The following is a 22,493-nucleotide window of genomic DNA, read 5'->3' as shown; positions in this document are numbered from 1 at the left end:
GATATAAAGGACTAACTGTGCACATATAATCCCTTAGACATAAACCATTGACCAAATCAGGGACAAAGTCTGGATCCAGATGCACCTAAACTCCTCAGAAAATAGTTTAGAACACAAGGGAATCCTTTCTGAACCTCATGACTCATTAGGAGGGTCTCCCTGACAGTTTCATCTGACCCTGTACTTTATACAGTGAATAATCAAGTGTACCTGACCATTGAATCTTATTAAACCACTGTCACATTTACTATCAAATTTTGTTAAATCACTGTTTTTATATCAATGAAAATATTGCTACTTCTCTCTTATAAGTGAAGTGCTTCCCTCCAGCCACACCACTCGCATGGGTTAATAATTAGTTATAAGACAAGTAACATGACAAGAGTAAATTATTAGTTTTTGCAATGGAGAATGATCCCTGGCAGAATTCTGTGGGGTCTATGAGATGACTTGTGTTGTTTAAGATACTGACAAGTGACATGGAAAAAGAAATTGAAAGAAAGATGAGAAATACTGCTGATGACACAGGACTATTAAAGGTTGCAGTCATAGCAGCACACTTGTGGAAGAACTGTGGAAGGACATTATAAGACTGTGAGACCAGGAAGAAAGAATGCCAAAGAAATCCAATGTGAATAAAACTTACGTACCTGCTGAAAAACAATCCTAATGCCACATATAAAATTATGTACTCTGGCCTGAACTGCTGGCACACAGGAGCAGTAAAATGGGGTTATGATAGTTGATTAAAATGTCACCTTTTGGTATCAGTTGAAAAAAACAACAACAAAGAAATTACATGGAAAGGACTAAAACTATATACTAAAAAATAGAAAAAAAACACAGTATGCTCCTTAAAAATCCATGCTTTGCCCATACTTTATAGCTTGCTGTCTTGTTTTGCTTGGGTTTTGGTTTTGGACTTGTTTGTTTGTGAGGGGAGTTTTGTTGTTGCAGTTGTCCTATCTTGAAGTAACAAAATAGATTCCACATGATGAATGACTAAGCAGGCTAGAGGCCTTCAGTTTGAAAAAGAGATGGCTTAAAACGGATATTGTAGAAATTATCAAATTGTGAGTAACATGAACAAAATGGGTAGTGATCAGCAATTTGATGTCTGTTCCCAAACCAGAAGTAAGTACCATGAATTTAAATAGGAAGAGGAAAATTCGAAATGCACAAAAGGATATATTTCTTCACAAACAGGGGTCTTTGGTGTCATCCAAGTTGCAAAAGGATGTTACTGGTGCAAAAGTTTAAGGAGAAGTCATAAAAGTATTCATAAGAAAGTTCAGTGCATGTTTAGATCAAGAATCAAATGCTCATCAGGTTTCAGACAGAGAAAAATATTTTTTTAAATTTTTATTAAGATTTATTAATTTCTATTACGGTTTATTAAGATAGTAACTTGTACTAGTAGAGATAGATTTGAGGGCCTCCTCAAAAGAATATAGTGCTATTTGGTATAAAATGCATAAAGCAGTATCAGATTCTATACAAGAACACAAATTTTCCAGTTTTGGAAGTAGTACCTTAGGCATTAGTTCCTTTATGATTTAATTCCTTCCCTCATAATGACAGTTTCAAGAAGCCAACTAAAAGTGCTTTCATGCAGTATACCCAACTGAAAAGCAATTTCTCCTGACAAGTGTCAGAATGCATAGTTAGGTATTCCATTTTGTTATTCTTTTAATCTCAATTAGATGCAATGTGAGCAGAAATCGAGCTAAATATTTCCCAGGTTTTCATTTGATCTTTGTTCTTGTAAGTAGCTCAAAGGTTAAAATATCTTCTGTTTGCTTTGTTTTTAATTAAGTAATGCCACTAAAGCCAAATAAACCAAGGGTGATTTTTTGTTTGCCAAGGCAACATAGTTGTAAAATAACTGCAAGACACTTTGAATTCCCTTTCATGGGTGCATTACTAGATTAAATGAGGTTACCATTTATACTAAATGGAATTGGTGATGAAGAGATTAAATGCATATTTAACCAAATTCAAGCTTTTACATGAAGAATATTTCTCCCTCTTAAATGAGAATAGTATATACAATAAAGTAAAAGAAATGAAACTGTTGTTCAGGATATAGTTGTAAACTTTTATCAATCAAAAATTTGCACTTTAAAAATAAATTTAATATTACAGATAATTTCTCTCATAGCTGCTTAATACTTCTTTCAAATATGTCTTAAATGAGGAACATTTACTTCACATTCTTTGGAATACTTTGTAGCTTATCAGATGATAAACCAGCAAGTCAACTTCACTGGGGACTCAAATCATGCTTCTATGCACACATACATAGCACAGGAATAAACAAGAGGAGCTTGTTGTCTGGGTGAAGAACAGTGATGAGTGGTGTTCCTCAGGGGTCAGTACTGGAGCCAGTGCTGTTCAGCATCTTTGTTGGTGACATGGACAGTGGGAATGAGTGAACCCTTGACACGCTGGAGGGAAGAGATGCCTTGACAGGCTTGAAAGGTGGGTCCATGTGAATTTTGTGAAGGTCAGCAAGGCCAAGTACAAGGTCCGGCACATGGGTTTGGCAATCCCAAGCACAAATACAGGATGGGTGGAGAACAAATTGAGAGTAGCCATGAGGAGAAGGACTTGCGAGTGTTGGTGCACGAGAAGCTCAACATGACCCAGCAGCGTGCACTTGCAGCTCAGAAAGCCAGCTGTATGCCGGGCTGCATCAAAAGGAGAGTGGCCAGCAGGTCAAGGGAGGTGGTTCTCCCCCCTTACTCCACTCCTGTGAGAATCCACCTAGAGACCCACCTGTGTTCAGGTCTGGGGCCCCCAGCACAAGCTGTTAGTGAGTCCAGAGGAGGGCCAAGAAAAGCTGGTCAGAGGGCTGGAGCACCTCTCCTATGAAGGCAAGTTGGGAGGGCTGGGCTTGTTCTGCCTGGGGAAGAGAAGGCTCAGGGAGACCTCAGAGCAACCTTCTACTATGCCAAGGGGGCCTACAGGAAATCTGTAGAGGAACTTTTTACAAGGGCCTGTAATGACAAGACAAGGAGTAATGTCTTTAAGCTGAAAGAGGGGAGATTTAGATTAGATATTAGGAAAAAAATCTTTGCTGTGAGGTTGGTGAGAACACTATAACAGGTTGTCCAGAGAATCTGTGGCTGCTCCATTTCTGCAAGTGTTCAAGGTCAAGCTGGATGGGGCTTTGAGAAACTTGGTCTAGTGGAAGGTGTCCCTGCCCATGGCAGAGGTTTCGGAACTAGATGATATTCCCTTTCAACCCAACCGATTCTATGATTCTGTGGTCCTTTAGGAGATATAATTCTCAGACACATAGATCATTGACACCAATTTATCTTTTTTCATATTTATCCAATTGACCATTAGAACACTCACCCTATGCTGTTGAATTAGATGAATCTGCTGACAAGCATTACCCCATTTCAACACTTGGAAGCCACAAAAATACGTTTCATACTTCAGGCACTTGCAGTTTCTGATACTGTTCTGGTGGAAAATGAGAAATGTACCAAGCAGTCCAGCAGAAGTGATTACAGCCTTCAATGCCATTAACAGCTATAACAACCCCAGCCAGACGTTCCCTTTTAATGATAACTTTAGTAGATTCAGCAGCATGTGAGTTGCACATTGCAAATTTCATTATACACAAGAATAAGCATAAATAATTCACGCTTTACACTTTATTGAAAGAAAGGTATGCAAGCAGGTGTTTTATCTTTACGAGGGACTGATGATTAAAATGAATAAGCATTATAACAGAAATAAACAGCATGCTTTGTGAATTATGATGCTTTGAATTCATTGAAACTTGACATGGAGATATAGCTTAGTAGCCAGTGCCTCATTTTCATATCCATGGATTAGATACATCTACGAATATTTCACTCATTGCCCTGCTGCTCCAGCTGCTTGTCCTGTTACTTGTACCAGTCCTAGAAGAATACATTATATCACTTTTGCAATGGCTCACTTTCTTTCTTTCTGTTTTGGTTTGTTTATATGCCTGTTAAAATATCTCTTCTTTAGCTTTTTATTCATTATATGTTGGGGGGTATGCCTCAATTTTGAATGAAAGCTAAAATTACTTTTAATTAATTTAAAGATGTTCTTTCATCCCTGTAGCTTAACAGTATAATGTGTGTTTTCTGTTGGTTTAACTTCAAAGCTGATGGTACTAGGGAAAAATCAGCTGAAACAGAATGTAATAATAGGCAATTTTCTTATGAAATTAAATTATATTCATGGATATTATGGAAAAAAGATGTAAAATTAATTTAAAAATAAAACAAAAAAGCACTGTAAAATTAACTATTCAAATCAGTTAATTTACACACACTCCCTTCTCCTTTTCCTGAGCTTTTATTGATGAACATGAATATCATATGGTATGGAATATCCTCATTGTCAGCTGTCCCAGGCATATCCCCATCCTCAGCCTATAGGTGTTCGAGAAAGGCAAGTGTTTGGAGAGAAAGCCTTGATGCTGTGCAACCACTGCTCAGTAACAGATAAAATATTTGTGTGTACCCAACACTGATTTCACCACAAATGTAAAGCAAAGCATCATCCTGGCTGCTACAAAGAAAGTTAACTCCATCCCAGAAAGAACCAGTACCCATCACAAAGAAATACATGTATTTCTCAAAGATAACTGGAAAGAAGTCCATTAGCTATTGTGACAATGTTGAACTCCAATTCTTTCCTACAGTCATAAATCATTAATTAACATTGTTATGTATGGTATGGAGTCACAATCTAACATTTAAATATGAAATCAACTTCAGTTATTCACATATTTGAGCTCCAGATCCAGATACATTGTAAGACCTATCACACCCTGTCATGTGTCAGCATCCATGATGATCTTACTTGGCTTTTCAGACAATTACAGAAAAATGCTCTAAGAATACTGTATCTTGACTGTCAATTTTTGCAGATCCTCACAAGCTACCGTTATTGTGTTCAAAGTTCTTAGAGAGATTATTTGTTATTGGAGAATACATACTTCTCAGCTTTACTTGTGTTCATCAGCTACTTCCCAGATAATGACATGTCTATAGAAACATTAACATATGTATTTATTAAAAATAAGTTCTACCAGGGAACTAAAGTCAGCATTATCCCATGGCTATGAAAAAATTAATAAATATAAATAGCAGCACTGTCATGGTTTAAACACGGACAGCAACCATGCAGCCTCTTCATCATCTCCCTTCTACCTCCCTCGCCAGGTGGGAGGAGAATCAAAGAAATGTAAAACATGCAGGTTGAGATAAGAACAGTTTAATAATTAAAGTACAATGTATTACCACTACTACTTCTAGTAATAACATAATGATAAGGGGAATAACAAGGAGAGAGATCTAAACCTAAAAGACAAAAGACAAAAAAACCCAATCAACACAAGTGATGCACAGTACAATTGCTCAACACATGCTGACCACAGATCACAGTCTGTGAGCAGTGATCAGTGCCTTTCAGGTAACTCCCCCCAGTTTATATATTGGGCATGATGTGCTGTAGTATGAAATACCCCTTTGGCTTGTTTGGGTCAGGTGTCTTGTCTCTGCTCCCTCCCAGCTGCTTGTGCCCCTCCTCACTTGCAGAGCATGAGGGACTGAAAAGTCCTTGATCAGGATAAGTATTACTTAGAAACAACTAAAACATTGGCGTGTTATCAGCATTGTTCTCAGACTAAAGCTAAAGCACGACATTGTACTAACTCTTAAGAAGAAAAATAACTATCCCAGCTGAAACCAGGACAAACACCTAACTCCCTGCAAGTAAAGTCACACTGGGAAATTTTCTAGTAGCTTCACCTACCTTCCAACACCCCCAGTCACAGGCTTGACTGTCGGTGGGCTAACCATACAACCTTCCAACACAGCCGAAGCCATGGTGAGTTGAGGATGTTACAAGACAGTGGCAAGTATCAATTTCTTTAGAATCACTACTGTTTTTTTCCAATCAATTTCAAACGATTAACACCATTCAGAATACTTTTCTTTTGTCTCTGTATCTAGCATTCCCGTCCTTAAATATAGAGTTTGAACTGTGAATTGAGCCTGAGCTGAATGCACAACAGTAAAATTCCCTTGTTTTATACTGTAGACATCTATAGCTGAGCTAGTTGCCCATATGCCTTTTATAGTTAATGAGGAGGAACAGGATTAGCTAATCCTCAGGGAACTATCTTAAGCAGACCACATGTAAAACTTCCTAAAAGTGCCCCTTTACTTGCAATGACAGTGAAATAAGGGTAATTAACACAGTTGTAGGTATTTACATCACTATGTTTCCTGTAAGATGAGAAGGACTATTTCTATCAAGTCTGTTTTCATAATTTTAATATTATAATGTACCACTTTTCATAGCAATGCAGACTATCAAAACAACCCATAAAAGCAGAGGTCTATTTAGAGCCACATTGTGACAGCTTTATTTGCATTAAGTAGCTTTTTATTCCACAGACAGTGTTTCTGCTCTTTTGTTTTTATTTTTAATTGCAACTTCTTCTAGAATGAGCGATACTAATTAGCATAAAAAAGGGTGGCGGAAGCAATTAACATATATTATTTTAAAGGTTATTGCCCTCATTTTAACATATTTAGTGCTGTAAGGTGAAATATATATTACTTTGAAACAAAATGCATTAAGTATAGTTTTCATATTGAAAAAATACAAAAATGTATTTAGTTCATGTGTTTGCATACATGGCATATATCCTTAAAGTACCCATATGTGTTCACTTGAAACAAATTTTCATAAAAGTCATCAAAAGCAATTGAGAAATTGAACAATTAAAAAAAAATCATTAGCTAGATCAGGAATGAAAAAAAACACTTTTCATTCTAAAAAAAACTAATACCCTCACATTTTAGCTTTTGATATTTAACAAATTTGAAAATATGGATTTCATTCCATAACAAGATAGGTTAATGAATCAAATAAAACAACTAAATACTAATGCTGAATGTAACTATATTCTACTGATTTACCTACAACATTTAATTGAAGTAAGCATATTATATGTCTAGCACCATAATTGAATTGTTCTAAATTAAATACACAAAAAGTCAAATAAGTTATTCATATTTATTGAACATATATATATATATTTAATATATTATTATTACGTGAACAGCTGAAATAAACTAAAACCTTAGATTCTCGTAAAAACAGAATGACATTTACACTTATTATTTTGACATACCTCTTTTGTATGGGTCTTATTGCAGAAATTTAAGCACTAGGGGATCATACAAATGCAGTGACACATCTATAATTTAAAAATAAATCATGTTGAAAAATTGTCTTATTCTTTTACTTAGCTGAACATCCCTTAAACTTTATTTGGGATTTTGTCTGGATGAGGTTTGTAGAAATAAGCCTTTTTGGTAGAGAGTTGCCAGAAGCACATGTTTCTGTAGTCTCTCCAAAAGCAGAAGGGATATGTGAAAAATAGGTATGTCCTCACAAAGAAACAAACACATAAGTTTCAGGTCTTTAATACTGTATACAATCTGTGTGCTGGATATGCATCATGTTCAGGAATTTTAACCCGGGGTAGTCTGAAGTACAACTGCTGGTTGAAGAAATCAGACCAACTTGAAATCAATTTAGGTACTTTCAGTGGCAAAATGGCTGTTAAATTCTAGCTTGTTCTATAGAAGCCCAATCCACCTTGTTTCAGCCTATGAGCTGCACTTTGAGGCAATCCTGAGTTCAATTCAAAGGTGCTTTATGGAAAGCAGTTTATTGTTAGTGTTCTTGTCTTACTCCCTGTGGCTTAAGGAGATTTAAATCCATAGTTCACATTTCCCAGGAAGCTGCTTTAACCAATGGACTGTCAGAATCTCTACAAGGGTGCCACTAAATGTGCCATTGAACTACCCACAGGAATGAATCCAGGATTTAATAGGACAAAAAAAAAAAAAAAAAAAGAGAAATAAGCAACATGGAACCTTCCTGTGTAACTCATTTGTTAAGGGCATTCCCTCAGATAGGGATCCCTGTCATCTAGTACCTGCTTATTGGATGCTTATGCATCCTGCGTTTAATGCATCTTGGTACTGGGGAAAAGCATGAAGTTTAAGTTACCTCCCTTCCATGCTTTTTTTAAAAGGGCTCCCAAGAATAAACATTTTAAGTCATCTGGAGGCTTTCTGAGGAAGTTATTAAGAAAAAAGGTATCTCCAATTTGATGAATACCTTGCAAGGTCTCATTGACTTTAAACAACAATTTGTTTAAAAAATACTGCATGTATGTATAGACATATATGCTAAAGTATCTTTTATCTGTAAAGAAGACTGAAAATTAAATCTGTCAAAGTCAAAAAACTATTATAGAGCTTCACACACTATAAAACCCATGCAGGTAACAATTTAATTCCCAATGCTTCAAAGATTTTGTTCTATCAAATATTTTTTCCTCATTTCCTGTCTATGTGCAACAAGAAAATAGTTTTAGTTTCTTTATTTTGATTAGCAAAGAACTCAGTATGGAAAAGACTGTAAATGATTTTTCCCTTCAAATTTTCTTTGCAGCAGAAAAAGAACAACAATTTTCATTGAAAGGGGCAATAAAAGTTGGAGAAATCATTCACTGGAATTTTCTGTTGCTTTCCGGTTATCAACCTTTCTTCCAGTCAGAACAGTTAATTATTTCTAATAATAGACTTATTAGGTACCAGAATTTTGTTGTTCAATAAAGTGAGATCTGAAAGAGTATGAACATATAAAAGTAGAGATTGCTTCTGAAATTCAAGGAAATCTTTTACTTCAAAGTTTACAGGTGTAAGAGAAAATATAATGTTCAAAATCAATTTGTTTTGGACAGAGACAAGTTATCAGAATTTTAGAGGAGTCAAAAGTAAAATATCCATTGAATGAAAAAAGGAACTATCATATAAAGCAAAGATTTCCAGACTCTGATGGAAATATGTCATTCCCATAGAATCACGCTGGAGAAAAATAGAAAAATCCACATTATCCCGAGTTGTGGTAATCCCAAACGCAAATACAGATGCATGAAGAACAAATTGAGAGTAACCATGAGGAGAAGGACTTGCAAGTGCTGGTGCACGAGAAGCTCAACATGACCCAGCAGTGTGCACTTGCAGCTCAGAAAGCCAGCTGTATGCCGGGCTGCATCAAAAGGAGAGTGGCCAGCAGGTCAAGGGAGGTGGTTCTCCCCCCTTACTCCACTCCTGTGAGAATCCACCTAGAGACCCACCTGTGTTCAGGTCTGTGGCCCCCAGCACAAACTGTTAGTGAGTCCAGAGGAGGGCCAAGAAAAGCTGGTCAGAGGGCTGGAGCACCTCTCCTATGAAGGCAAGTTGGGAGGGCTGGGCTTGTTCTGCCTGGGGAAGAGAAGGCTCAGGGAGACCTCAGAGCAACCTTCTACTATGCCAAGGGGGCCTACAGGAAATCTGTAGAGGAACTTTTTACAAGGGCCTGTAATGACAAGACAAGGAGTAATGTCTTTAAGCTGAAAGAGGGGAGATTTAGATTAGATATTAGGAAAAAAATCTTTGCTGTGAGGTTGGTGAGAACACTATAACAGGTTGTCCAGGAAAGCTGTGGCTGCTCCATAAAACACCTGCAGAAGCAGGTGCTCAAGGCCAGGCTGGTTGGGGCTTTGAGCAACCTGGTTTGGTGGAAGGTGTCCCTGCCCATGGCAGAGGTGTTGGAACTAGGTGATATTTAAGATCCCTTCCTACCCAACCGATTCTATGATTCTGTGATGCTCTCCTGACTTCAAAATACCAAGCTCAAAATTCCACCAAAACATAAGCCTAGTGTTTCTCCAGTTACTAAGCTATTCATAAGGTAGCAAAAAAAAAAAAAAAAAAAAAAAAAAAGAGCAAAACCAAATACTGCTGTAAGAAGGCAAGTTTGGGAAGGTAATAATAAACATTGCAGAAGAAAATCCTGGTGCTTTCATTGCACGTACATTTCCAGAAGTACTTAAAAAATGTCTTGCATGATTCTGTATGGAACAAGCAGAGTATCTTTGTGGGATGCTGTTGATGAACAGATTGCTGAACAGTCCAATATCACTCCTGGGCCTCACTGCAGCTCTATAAATTGCTTTACAAATTATCTCCTCATTTTGAGTGAGTATTTAGGGAGCATTAGGTTGCATTTTTCTTAGCGGTTTCTCAGTAAGTGACCTCAAACCTAGTACTAGTTTTCAGCACTTCAGAATCGCAGTCAAAAAAAAACAACAAAACAACATAAAAAAAACCCTCAAGCTTATATCCCCCCCTGTAGCTACATTATATATACCTTAGGATGCTTATTTTTTTAAACTTAGTAAATTATGCTTTATCAATCTGAATAGCAGACAGCACAGTTCTATGTTTACTAAAACGTGCTTCCTTCCTCTTCTCTTGACCATGACTTCTGCAGATTGACTAGGATTTTCTCTTTTTCTCTTCAGAAATTTGCAGTATAGCTTGTAAAGTTTTTTCAGCCCCAAACACAGACTACATTCTTTTTGTTATAATTCTCAGTTGTAGAAAGACTTGCTGATCCATAAAGTAGTCTAGATTACACCCTCAGATCAATAAAGATACTGAAGATCACAGAATCATAGAATAGTTAGGGTTGGAAAGGACCTCAAGATCATCTAGTTCCAACCCCCTGCCATGGGCAGGGACACCTCACACTAAACCATGCTGCCCAAGGCTCAGTCCAGCCTGGCCTTGAATACTGCCAGGGATGGAGCATTCACAACTTCCTTGGGCAACCCATTCCAGTGCCTCACCACCCTCACAGTAAAGAACTTCTTCCTTATGTCTAATCTAAACTTCCCCCTTTGAAATTTGAACCCATTACCCCTTGTCCTACTACTACAGTCCCTAATGAAGAGTCCCTCTCCAGCATCCTGTAGGCCCCCTTAAGAGCCTGTTAGAGGGAGAATCACATTGCAATTGAGCTGCATTTTGTTTATTTAGAAATAATCTTGGGGGTTTTTAACAGTGGAGAAGTCTCACAAAGGTAATAATTTCAGTCCTCGTAGCTCCAAACACCTTTTTCAACGTTTTTCTCTGTTGTTTTCTCTCTCTCTTCTGGCATTTTCAGTATTTCTCATTGTTTCTCACACATACATGCTCTGACGAAAGTACTGTTTACCTGAAAGTCCCCCACCTGTGTTATTTATATTCTGTTTCAGTGTCATGTGTGTCTTTATTATGATGTGGCAGTATAGATGCATAAGTCATAATGTTATCTACATTATATATGGATATTTTTGTATTAATATATGATTGCTGTCTTTTATCTAGTTTCATATGGAAGACTAATGTTTTTTAACAATCTTACAGAAAAGGTAAAGTTTCTAATCCAGTGCCCATTCAAAACTGTAGATCCAATCTAATGCAGTAGTTTATAAGGTGATCTAAGTAAAACTATGACTAACAAAGAACAATATACATGTATGAATATATATTTGTCATCAACCATTTTATTGTTACAGGGTGATCTACTGAAGCTGGGGGATTTTCATATTTAATCTAACAGCATGATGTAGAGGTCAGAAAAATACTTCAGTTTACGCAAACATAATCAGATTTCCCCCCCCCCCTAAATCAGAAGATAAATTTAACTGCAATGAGAATTATTTAGGCAGTTTGATTAAAAAAAAACAAAACCAAAACCCAAACCAAACCAAAACCAAAAAAAAACACCCAAACAAAACAAAAATATGTGCTTTAGTAAAACATTCTTCAATAGGGAAATGCCCCCACCTCCAGCCCCCAGAGTTCAGTGAGAGACCTGGGATATATATTTTTTCACTGAATTAGACCCTGTGAATGCAGTAAAAAGGGACTTTAACTCTGGAAGAACTATGATGTTTCTAAATATGTGAAATTGGAACAGTCCATATTCCAGCACAAAGGAATAGAGTAGGCAAAATCGGAAGATTGAAACACTTGGAAAAGCAACTAACTTGCACACAAATCTAAAAATATATTCAGACTATTTGTGCTCCCTCTCATTTAGTTGATTACTTATGGGGGAATAGTTAAGTGCTCTTCAGCTCCTAGTATCAGTAAGCGCTAAGAAGGCAACTATATGCATTTTTGAAAGAGTCTGCAGGAAATTATTCTACTTTCTCCACTTCTGAATCAATTAGATGACTTTATTAAAATTATTTTAAAATATTATTAAAATTTATTAATGAGCCTGAATGTCTTGTACTTCATTTTCAACAAGGGAAATCAGGATGTAATTGGTAAGCAAGATTTTTTTAGCAACAATAAATTTATATCTTTTTTATTCCTTGAATATCCTTCTGGATTCCGAAGCTAACAGTTATACATATATTTATAGTATTTGAAATATTATGATTTTTTAAAATGTGTGAGGACATAGGTGAGGATATTGCTTAATTTTTTGTTGTTGTTGCTGTTTTGTTTCTGTTTCATTATTTTGAGGGGTTTTTTTGTTTTGTTTTTTGCTATGGTTTTGGGTTTTTGATATTTTTTTGCGGTATTTTTGTTTGGGTTTTATTATTACTATTTTGGTTTTTAGGCTTTTTTTGTTCTTTTGGGGTTTCGCCTTACTTTTGGTTTTTTTAAGGATGACCATATGTTGACTCTTATCTGGAAACTAAAATATTTTCATGCAAACCATTCCAAGAGATGTTCCTGTAGAATAATACTGTGACATTGCCATGTGTCTTGGTTTTAGCTGAGATAGAGTCAATTTTATTCCTAGCAGATGATGTAGTGCTGTGTTATCATTTCAGTCTGAGAACAATGCTGGTAACACACTGACGGTTTAGTTATTATTAAGTAGAGCTTACCCTGATCAAGGACTTTTCAGTCTTTCATGCCCTGCCAGAGAGGAAGGGCACAAGAAACCAGGGGAGAGCAGAGACAGGACACCTGACCCAACCCCCAAAAAAGGAATATTCCATACTGCAGAAAGTCACGCTCATAACCCAATATATAAACTGGGGGGAGTTATCTGGAAGGGACTGATCACTGCTCAGGGACTGGCTGGGTATTGATCAGAGGGTAGTGAGCAATTGTATTGTGAATTACTTGGATGTATTGTTTTGCTGTTTCGGGGTTTTTTGTTTTTTGTTTTTTTTTGTTTGTTTGTTTGTTTTATTTTTTTTATTTCCCATTTAATTTTATATTATCTCTCCTTGTTTTTCCTCTTATCATTATTACTATTAGTAGTAGTGGTAGTTTTATATTATACTTTAGTTATTAAACTGTTCTTATCTCAACCAGTGAAGTTTGCATTCTCTCAGTTCTCCTCCCCATCCTGCCTAGGAAGGAGGAGGGGAGGATGGGGGAAGAGGAAAGAAGAGGAAAGGGGGGAGAGTGAGTATGCAGCTGTGTGGTACTGAGTTACCTTCTGGGTATTGTGCTAGGATGCCCTCTGCCATTGGAGGTTTTCAGGACCTGATTTCACAAAGCCATGATCAAAGGTCAGACATGACCTTGATTTGAGCAGAAAATTAGAATGGACACTTCTCAAAGTAATTTTCAACATTGACATGATCCTATAAATTGATGAGAATGATAGCATATCACTATTTATACAGATCATACTGTCCAATCACTCTTTAAAATCATGGTTCTATGACTCTGTGATTCACTTTAAAGCTAATTTAAGGATACTCAAAAAAACACACACACAAACATCTTCAAATTAGGTTTCTAATTATAAGCACTCACTTAAAGGGAAATAATTAATAAAACTAGCTAGACATAAATCTCAAGACCTGATTATTGAGAATGCTTGCTACTAGATTTAAACCACAGGTGTAGAAAGTGTACAGAATTTGTGTACAGAAAGTGTACAGAGAAAAAAATGTCACACCAGGTAAATCTTGCATAAATTGTCCTTGATACAACACCAAATGGCAATCACTTATATTCCTAATATATCTGTACATCTTTAATTGCCATTCTCCTCTTTGTATCTTGTTCTCAACAACCTACTACATATTAGTTCATATAATTCAGGGAGGTAAAACACAAACCAAGAATGAAGCATTGTCATCGTCAAGCTGGGTGAGCACTTTGGTTGCATGTGATTGACAGGATATTTGTGGGATACTTACCCCATTAAAAAAAAAAATACTTTGAGTGCTTATTGGATCACTTACTAAGGGAAAATAAATTAGAAAGTTTCTAGTTTCTGGTTCTTGAAATAATTATTGACTTATTCTCTTAAGTTTTCTGTGTCCCCAGATAAGCACAGAAAGGCAACGTCAGCTTTCTGTGGGCAAAACAAATATATTATGTAGCTACAGTCATGACTAGAAGCTAATGTGCCTATGTTTGTGTATGGGAGGTATGTCATAATTTGGGGGTTTAAAAATAAAACCCAAAGAATATAGCTTGAAGTTCAGCTACCGGCATATATGGCTATTTTTGTTTGGGTTTATTTTGGGGGGCTGTTTTTTGTTTTGTTTTGTTTTTTTACCTTGCTTGTTTGTTTAATCTCTCCCTTTTGGTCTAAAAAGTAAGACCTGACACATCTTAGAAAAGGAGCTAAGGGAATTTAACTAAAGTAATAGTAGACAGTGCATACTAGACAATTACCAGTGGAGACTAGAAAATTCTGATGGAAGACTAGCTGACAAAAATAAGAAACTGTTAGTTTGTGGGTGGAACCATTAAGATCTATGAGTCATTGAGGTTTAGGGCTCTAAGGCTTTCAGAGCTGGCTGTTACCAAACTGACAACTGTGAATTAGGGTTATTCCAACAGGAATTCAAGAAGAAGGAAAGGATTGCAGGTGGACATCTGCACAGATTCTAATGACAATTCTGATATATTTTTATTCCTAGTTGTTTATTTAAAACTGAATGGACCAAGTTAGGCAATATTTATTTTTCATTGGAATTGTATTCTTTACAGAGAAGAAATACAAGCATCTTCCACACTGCTGTATAGAATTGATTTTAGAGTTCATCATGTATAATGAACATACATATGCACATAGTAAGAAACACATAGCTACTACAGTACTGTAAAAAAAACATCTGTAGACATTTTTTAAATATTTGATTAAAGATCATTATTTTGATAGCTGTTTTAACAGTTTTGATATTATACTTTATTCCACATAACTATTGAAATATAGGTGGGCAAATCTATTTAATCTTTTATATCTGAGCTGGGGAAGGGGAAGATGGAAAATAGAAGTACAATAGTATTAAATGACGAGACAGTAGTTAAGTGCAATCTTAAAACTGTAGAATAGTCTATAAGCTATTTTTATCTCTGGCCACGTTAAAACCAGTCAATTTAATAATTGACTGACCTATATGTAAATTCCACAGGCATATAAAACTTAATGGTGTCAGACAGAAATTAGAGAGAAATTATAAACTATAAGATGTAAACAATAATAATAATATTTTTTAAATACAATATATTTTTCACGACAATTCCTGATATATTGTATAATACCCCCCTATAAATAATTATGGGTATATTAAAATGAGTAGAAATGAGTTCATTTTTATTAACTTTGAATCCATACTCTTTTGATACAAACATTTTAAACACTGTATAAAAAATAATTAATCACTAATTTCTGATATAATCATTCATAGCATTTTTTCCTACAGACCATTTCTTTCTGACAAAGAAGTTTATACTGACTGGTATAGCAATATATCCTCAGAAATACTACCTTTAGGAACTTGTACCTGTAGATGTAGTTTGTGAATGGACTTTCTGTTACAGGAAACAAATTATGGGAATTAAATTATGAGAATTTTGTTTTCTGTCCATGTCCACGATAAGATCTTGCTATTCTCAAGTGTTTCAGCTATTTGAATTTACTTGACCTTTAATTCTTTTTTACTCCATGAATTGACAGAAACATTATCTGTGACTGTTCCATATCTATATTGGAAACTACTGCTCTCTTGGTTAATTTCAAATGCTCAAATAAGAAAAGTGTTTTGGTCTGCATGCTCAAATTTTACTTAAGTGAACCTTTTTCCTTTTACAAGAGAAATAGTAATACGAAGAGAAGTAACAGAAGAAAAAGGGGGGGGGGGGAAGGGTCCTCAATAGTTTGGGAAAATGTGGATAGTTTCCTGAATTAAACTAATGTAAGATTCATAGGCTGTATGCAAGTCAAGCTTAAATACTTGATTTTAGCTGTGAATGGTACAATCACATTTTGGCTCACATCAGTTTCTTCCCATCACAAAAATGATCTACCTTTCTTGCTTCTCTGCCATGGTAATAACAAAAAATTTTGGGAGCAGTGTTTCCTTTGACATTTCCTGCTTTAACTGAGCAAATCATCTAGGCAGCTGCATTCTGCTTAAGACCATTTGTGTTTAAAATAGAGTGGTATATAGTTTGTAAGGTGCATTTAATAACTAAGCAGAGGCCTAAGTGGGCAAAATTACTGCAAATCATCAAACATAGCACGAGGAAGACGTGATGTTACATCTTCTTACTGGTTGCAGAACTTACCCCAAAAATTAGAGAAATGTGCTTTATTAGCTTTAGGCAATGAAATCAAAAGCTGCTATAGATGCTGTTCGCCAGCTGATATGTATTCAGATAAGGCTGCCCTTTATTCAGTTCCAGCTCTTAAAGTTAGTCCACGGTCCACATAGATTTGTGAGATTCTTTTCCCCAATATTTTCCTTGAAAAAACCCGGGAAAATCATACGCACCAATTTTAAGTGCTCAATCCTTAGGCAAACAAGGTCTCACCCTGAAGGTTTATAAAGGTATATGCAGACTTTTGCTAACATCCTAGGGAAGAGAGGCAATTTATTCAAAAAGATAAGAAAAGCTAAGTGCCTAAATCAGGCTAACTTGGACTCTATCTACATCAGGTGTTTGTGCATATATGTGCTCACATATGCATATATATATATATACATACATATGTATAAAGGTAATTTTTATAAGTCATATAAAACTCCGAGTGCTGATGTGGCTGAAATTCTAAATTAGGCACTTTTTGAGTTTCTTCCGTTTTTTGTGATTAGCTTCCAAGTAATCACATAGCCCTGCCGGCATGGCTGATTTAAAGTAATTCCCTTCCAAGAAAGAAAGATATTAACACTGAACAAAAATATGCAATAGAAAAATCGTCCTTTATGGCAAAGTTAGTTCTTACAACTTAAACTTCCTTTAGGGCATGCAGTTCTTGATATATCCATTGCCCTTCATCAGTATCTCTCTCTCCACTTACTTTGGCTCAGTGATTCTATCTGAATAAAAGTTTTGATCATTCTGGGGCCTTTTGTTGCTGCTTGTTTCATGTTAATATTCTGAACAAAATGAAATCTTGATATTATTGCTTGTATTCGTATCTTTCACCAGGGTACCATTTTATTATATATTGGCTGTAGGTGGCAAGTTTTTGGCAATGGAGAGCTGCAGAGGTGACCCCTGTGAGTAAAGGTGACTGGCCATCATATGTTGGACACAGCCATTTCCAGGCAGCTCCACAACAGACCCGCCAAAGGACACATCCAAACCCATCTGCCAAACTGGTGGCTTCTCTGGAAAAAAACATATTTATGAAAGGGCAAAATGCTGCACAGGCATTTTGTGAGGAGAAAAGTGAGAAACAACCCTGAGAACACCAAAGTTGGTGAAGGAGGGGCAGAAGAGGTCCTGCAGATGCTATAGAAGAGATTCCCCTGCAGCTTGAAACACATCAGAACAGATAACCACATTGCAGCCCACACCATGGAGGACCCTACACCGGAGCAAGTGGGTATCTCCTGAAGGAGCTGTGATCTGCTGAGAGTACACACTGAAGAAGATTTTATCTACTCTGGAGCAGTTTTATGCTGAAGGAATTTTGTAATATATACTCCATATAATTCTGAACTCTGACATGTTGATTTCTTTGTGTAGATATCACAAAAGTTTTTTATCAGTAGAATCAGATGGGTTCGTGTATTTTTTCACTAAAGAAAAAAAACAGCTCAAAGGCACATGAATATAAAGATTTAAATACTTGGGATTAAACATATAGGATTGCCTACTTTCTCAATTTTAGTAAAGAATTTACATAATTCTGTGATGAGTTTACTTTTCATATATGAGATGCAGTCTCAATCCATCCTCTGCAATGGACAATTTTTTTTTTTATACAAAGCTCCTTAGAGTAGTTAAACGCACTTTAAATGAATGCTGTATTATTCTCAAAGCTCTATTAAGTTTTCTCTAAGTCTTCAGTGACCTGGTTGCTTCCCAGCAAATTTATTCTTTACTGATAAACCTGAGATGAGGAAAAATAAACTGTGGAAACTGTAACTGCATGACCATAATATCTCTTCACCTAAACACAGACCTGAAGGTGTTGGTTGGTTTTGGCTGAGATGGAATTAATTTTCTTCATAGTAGCTTGTATGGTGCTGTGTTCTGGATTTGAACAAAATGGAGTTAATAACTGCTGTGATGTAGAGAGATATATGTACACTGGTATGCAATGTCTGATGTTTTTAAAGTAGAGAAGAGTTTACCATAGTTTGACTATCAATAACAGTATTTAAATCCCTGCCTAACAGTCATAAGACATCGTCATTTAATTTTATACTTTATTTATTCTGTGAATGAATCCTGCACAGCAACAAGAAATAGGAAATTAACGGTAGCAACAAAGAAATAATGATGGAGTTCACAATACAGTTATGCAGAACAGACTAGGGCTTTTTTTACAAATGATTACCAGCTCAGCCAGCAATCCTTTAGATAAAAGACCCACTTTTCAAAGTATTTACTTCATTCAAATTCTTGTTTTGTGCAAAAAGGGCACACTCTTTCTATGGGGAGTCCCCCAAACTTATTGTTAAGTAAAATCATGAGGATCTATGGAAAATACAGCTGCAATAATATTAATACTTATAGTCAAACTACTAGATAATACTTTCCTAAAAACTTACACACACGAAAACTCAATATCTATCCTTTTCTTTCCTCACAGCAGTGAGAAAGACAAGTGGCAAGCTAAAGATTTCAGGGTAACAGAATTTTGCTAGGTCAGCGATGTAGTAAGCCTGATTTCTTAGGAAAATATCTGCCTTACAGGATGAAGGATCCCATGACACCCAGTCAGTTTTTCAAGATGGATTTCTCAAAGCACCAGAACAGTCCATATTGATCTCCAAGAAAAGGCCAGCCTTACTGAATATGTTTGGTTATCTGGAACACAAAAAAGGAGGTATACAGGAGGCAGAAATAGAGACAGGCTACCCATGTCTGCAAAAAAAGAACTGGGAAGACCAGAGCTTGTCTAGAATTAAGATAGCCTGAGGATGTGAAGGGCAACAACAGGGGATTCTACAGGAATATCACCAAAAGAAAACAGAAGCAGAACATAGTGCCATTGTTGTGTGTTCTAAAGGAAACCAAAAAGGATGAGGCACTGAAGGCTTTTTTTTTTTTTGTTTGTTTGGGTTTTTTTTGTTTGGATTTGTTTTTTTTTTTTTACCTCAGTCTTTATTAACTTTATTAGATAGGCTAACTTAGAAACAAAGTTTGAATAACAAGGTGCTAAACACAGAAGGATTGACTTCATAGAACTGTAGCATCATAGAATGGTTTGGGTTGAAAGAAACCTTTTATCATCTAATTACACACTGCTGCTGTGGCCAGGGACGTGTAGATCAGTTATCCCTGATGCATCCAGCCAGACCTTGAACACTTCAAATGACGGTACACCCACAACTTCTCTGGGCAACTTCTTCCAGTGTCTCACCCTCTGTGAAATAAGAATAAAATAAAATATATAAAATAAAATAAAATAAAATAAAATAAAATAAAATAAAATAAAATAAAATAAAATAAAATAAAATATTATTATGTCCAATCTAAATCTAACTTCTTTCAGTTTAAAACTATTACCTCATGTCCTACCACTACAGGCCCTGGCAAAACATTTCCTTCTATCTTTTTTATAAGCCCCCTTTTAGGTGTTGAAAGGCTATAATAAGGTCTCCCCAAAGCCTTCTCTTCTCTAGACTACCCTCTGTTAGCTCCTCATAGTCCATTGAACTTATGTCTCATGTGTTCACAGAGCTGGGATCTGTAGAAAGAATAAAAAGAGAGAAACAATTTTTTCACCCAGATCCCAGCTAGCTTTCCCTTTTTCAGCCTCAAAAGTTTCCTATTACTTACTCACTCCCCAAATACCTATGTTAGGGACTTTCATCCAGCAACTATCATGTGTGTTAACTCCTTGCTCTTAATTTCTGTCATTGACAGATTGACTTGGAGCAACAGCAAGCTGCTATATATACATATGAGTTTATGTTTCCACGAATATTTTTCCCTAAATGCCCCTACATGCTTAGCACACCTACTATAACATGCTTGGTTATGATCTGAGGATGGAATCTCTGCAATGTAGAGTCCTCTGAGGGTTTTAAGGATATGCTTTGTAACTGTACCCAAGATATTTCCTGATGACAAATTAATTACATATCTAATAAAGGTTTACTAAAAATTATCCGACTTTCAAAAAATGACGCAGATATTATTCTCCTAAATGGCTGACATTTTGGGATATGTATGATGCTGAAAAAAAGAGAAGAGAAAAAAAAAAAAAAAGTAAACTTTCACTGAAAAACAGCACAGGAAATCTGACTTAAAAATAACTAACTGGCAATTATTGCTTACTTCAATACACAGAATTTATAAGTAAATTTTGCATGAGCAACTGTTCAACAATGTTAATTTCTCAGATGATTTCAGTTTATGTTCCTCTACTGTAAATCCTTTAAATGTACTCTTGCTTGTTCAGTCTTCCACAGTTACAATCTGTACTGGTTGTACAGAGGCTTCATGTTTTCCTGAAGATAGTAATTGTAAAACAAAAATTTGAGTAATCTTACAGAAGTTTAAAATCATCACTGCATGCTGCTCTTTGCATTTGTCTTCGGAAACTTTCTGAAGGTGTTCCAGAAATCTGTACCTCCACAATTTGTCGTGTCTTTATCTTCACCTTATGTCTGTATTTTGTGGGAGGAAAAAAAAAAAAAAAAAAAAAAAGCTGTTTACATTTAATTCTCAACCTCTTATTGAGATATTGGCACTATTGCCATCAGAAAGAATCATTCTACCGGATTAAAAAAAGTCCTCTCTGTTTTCCTTTTTTCTTTGCCTTCTCCATTCCCCACTTCCTTCCTTCCCTTTTTTAAAAAATTCGTTTTCTTTCAGGTGTTTGCCTGCAATATCTGTTCTGTAATGAACACTTCCAGTCCTCTGTGATTTTGCTTCTTCTGGTTCTTCAAGAACACTGGAAAATTTTAATTTGTTAGCAAGTCTGTTGTTGAATGTCAGCACACCTACCTACGGCTGCTTCATTCTTCCTCATCTGACTCCTAATTGCCAGCAATACAGCTTCCCGTTTCTTCCCTGCTGTTTTTCCTGATATTTCAAAGCCTTTTTCCAATTCTTTTATACCAAAGCCCGTGCTCTCCATATGATGAAAATGCAATTATTGACATGAAAAGTCAGCATTCATCTTCAGATATCTATAGAACAAACTTTTTCCAGTTTTAAGCATGGAGCTACACTCTATGGGTTAAGGTCCCTCTGAAAGGAAACTGCTAGCAAACACATTTTTTTTTGAGAATTGTTGGTCATTTAGCATAGCAAAGAATTAGTCAAATTACTCGGTGATTGGAATCTCTGAAGCATTCATTCATTATCTCACAGAATGTAACTTGTAATACGGAAGTTTTTCTAGGAGGAAAACAAACAGGTTTTACTTATGAATGTGTTTCACTACAGTAATAATCGTTACGAGGTAAATTGCTATTTGATTCCAGTATTTATCATGACTCCTACCATACCATATGTTTACTTAAAACTTGGTTTCAAAAGTCTTGAGATTATCTCAAACTCTATAATTAAAAATTGTTTCATATAAAATATGAATGATTCAAATGCACAATGAAGTTTTCTATGACAGGAGGAGAGCTGAAAGACTCTAACTCTTAGAGATTTTAGTTCAGTTGCTAATTCTTTTATATTCTTGATTCATGATTTTCTTGGTGTAAAGTACCAATACAGCAATAAACTGTTACTTGAACTAAATTGCTTAGTAAAAGTTGACCCAAACACTTTTATATATAGATATATGAGCAGATACAGATAAAGATAAAAATAAAGATATAGATAGATACAGGAATGTGTTCAGTTTTGGCTCCTTCATTACAAGAGCGATACTGAGTTGCTGGAGCTGGCCCAGAGAAGGGCAAAAAAAGCTGCTGAAGGGCTTAGAGCACAAGTCTTATGAGGAATAGCTGAGAAAATAGGGATTGTTTAGTCCGGAGAAGAGAAGGCTCAGGGGAGACCTTATTGCTTTCTACAACTACCTGAAAGGAGAATGGTCTCTTCTCTCAAGTAACAAGTGATTGGATGAGAGGTAATTGCTTCAAGCTGAACCAGGAAAAGTTTAGGAAAGTTTTGGATATTAGGAAAATTTTTTTCACTGGGAGGGTGATCAAGTATTGGAACAGGCTTCCCAGGGAA

At 35.9% G+C, this 22,493-nt stretch overlaps 1 long non-coding RNA gene across 2 annotated transcripts in view; it reads left to right on the top strand.

Moving 5' to 3' along the window:
* The window catches only part of LOC136012743 (uncharacterized), a 30,773-nt gene extending 10,310 nt beyond the window's left edge, over positions 1-20,463 (top strand). The window contains exons 1-2 of one of the 2 annotated variants that reach the window (XR_010611930.1): positions 5,806-5,886; positions 17,354-20,463. This is a non-coding gene — a long non-coding RNA (uncharacterized LOC136012743). Of the gene's footprint in view, positions 1-5,805; positions 5,887-17,353 lie in introns of those variants that run through there. The other variant, XR_010611931.1, reaches the window with a different exon arrangement.
* Positions 20,464-22,493: the final 2,030 nt, after the last annotated feature.

Source organism: Lathamus discolor, chromosome 4, assembly GCF_037157495.1.
Source record: "Lathamus discolor isolate bLatDis1 chromosome 4, bLatDis1.hap1, whole genome shotgun sequence".
NCBI lineage: Eukaryota > Metazoa > Chordata > Aves > Psittaciformes > Psittacidae > Lathamus > Lathamus discolor.
The sequence above is the reverse complement of the archived record's forward strand: the minus strand, read 5'-3'. Positions and strand labels throughout refer to the sequence as shown.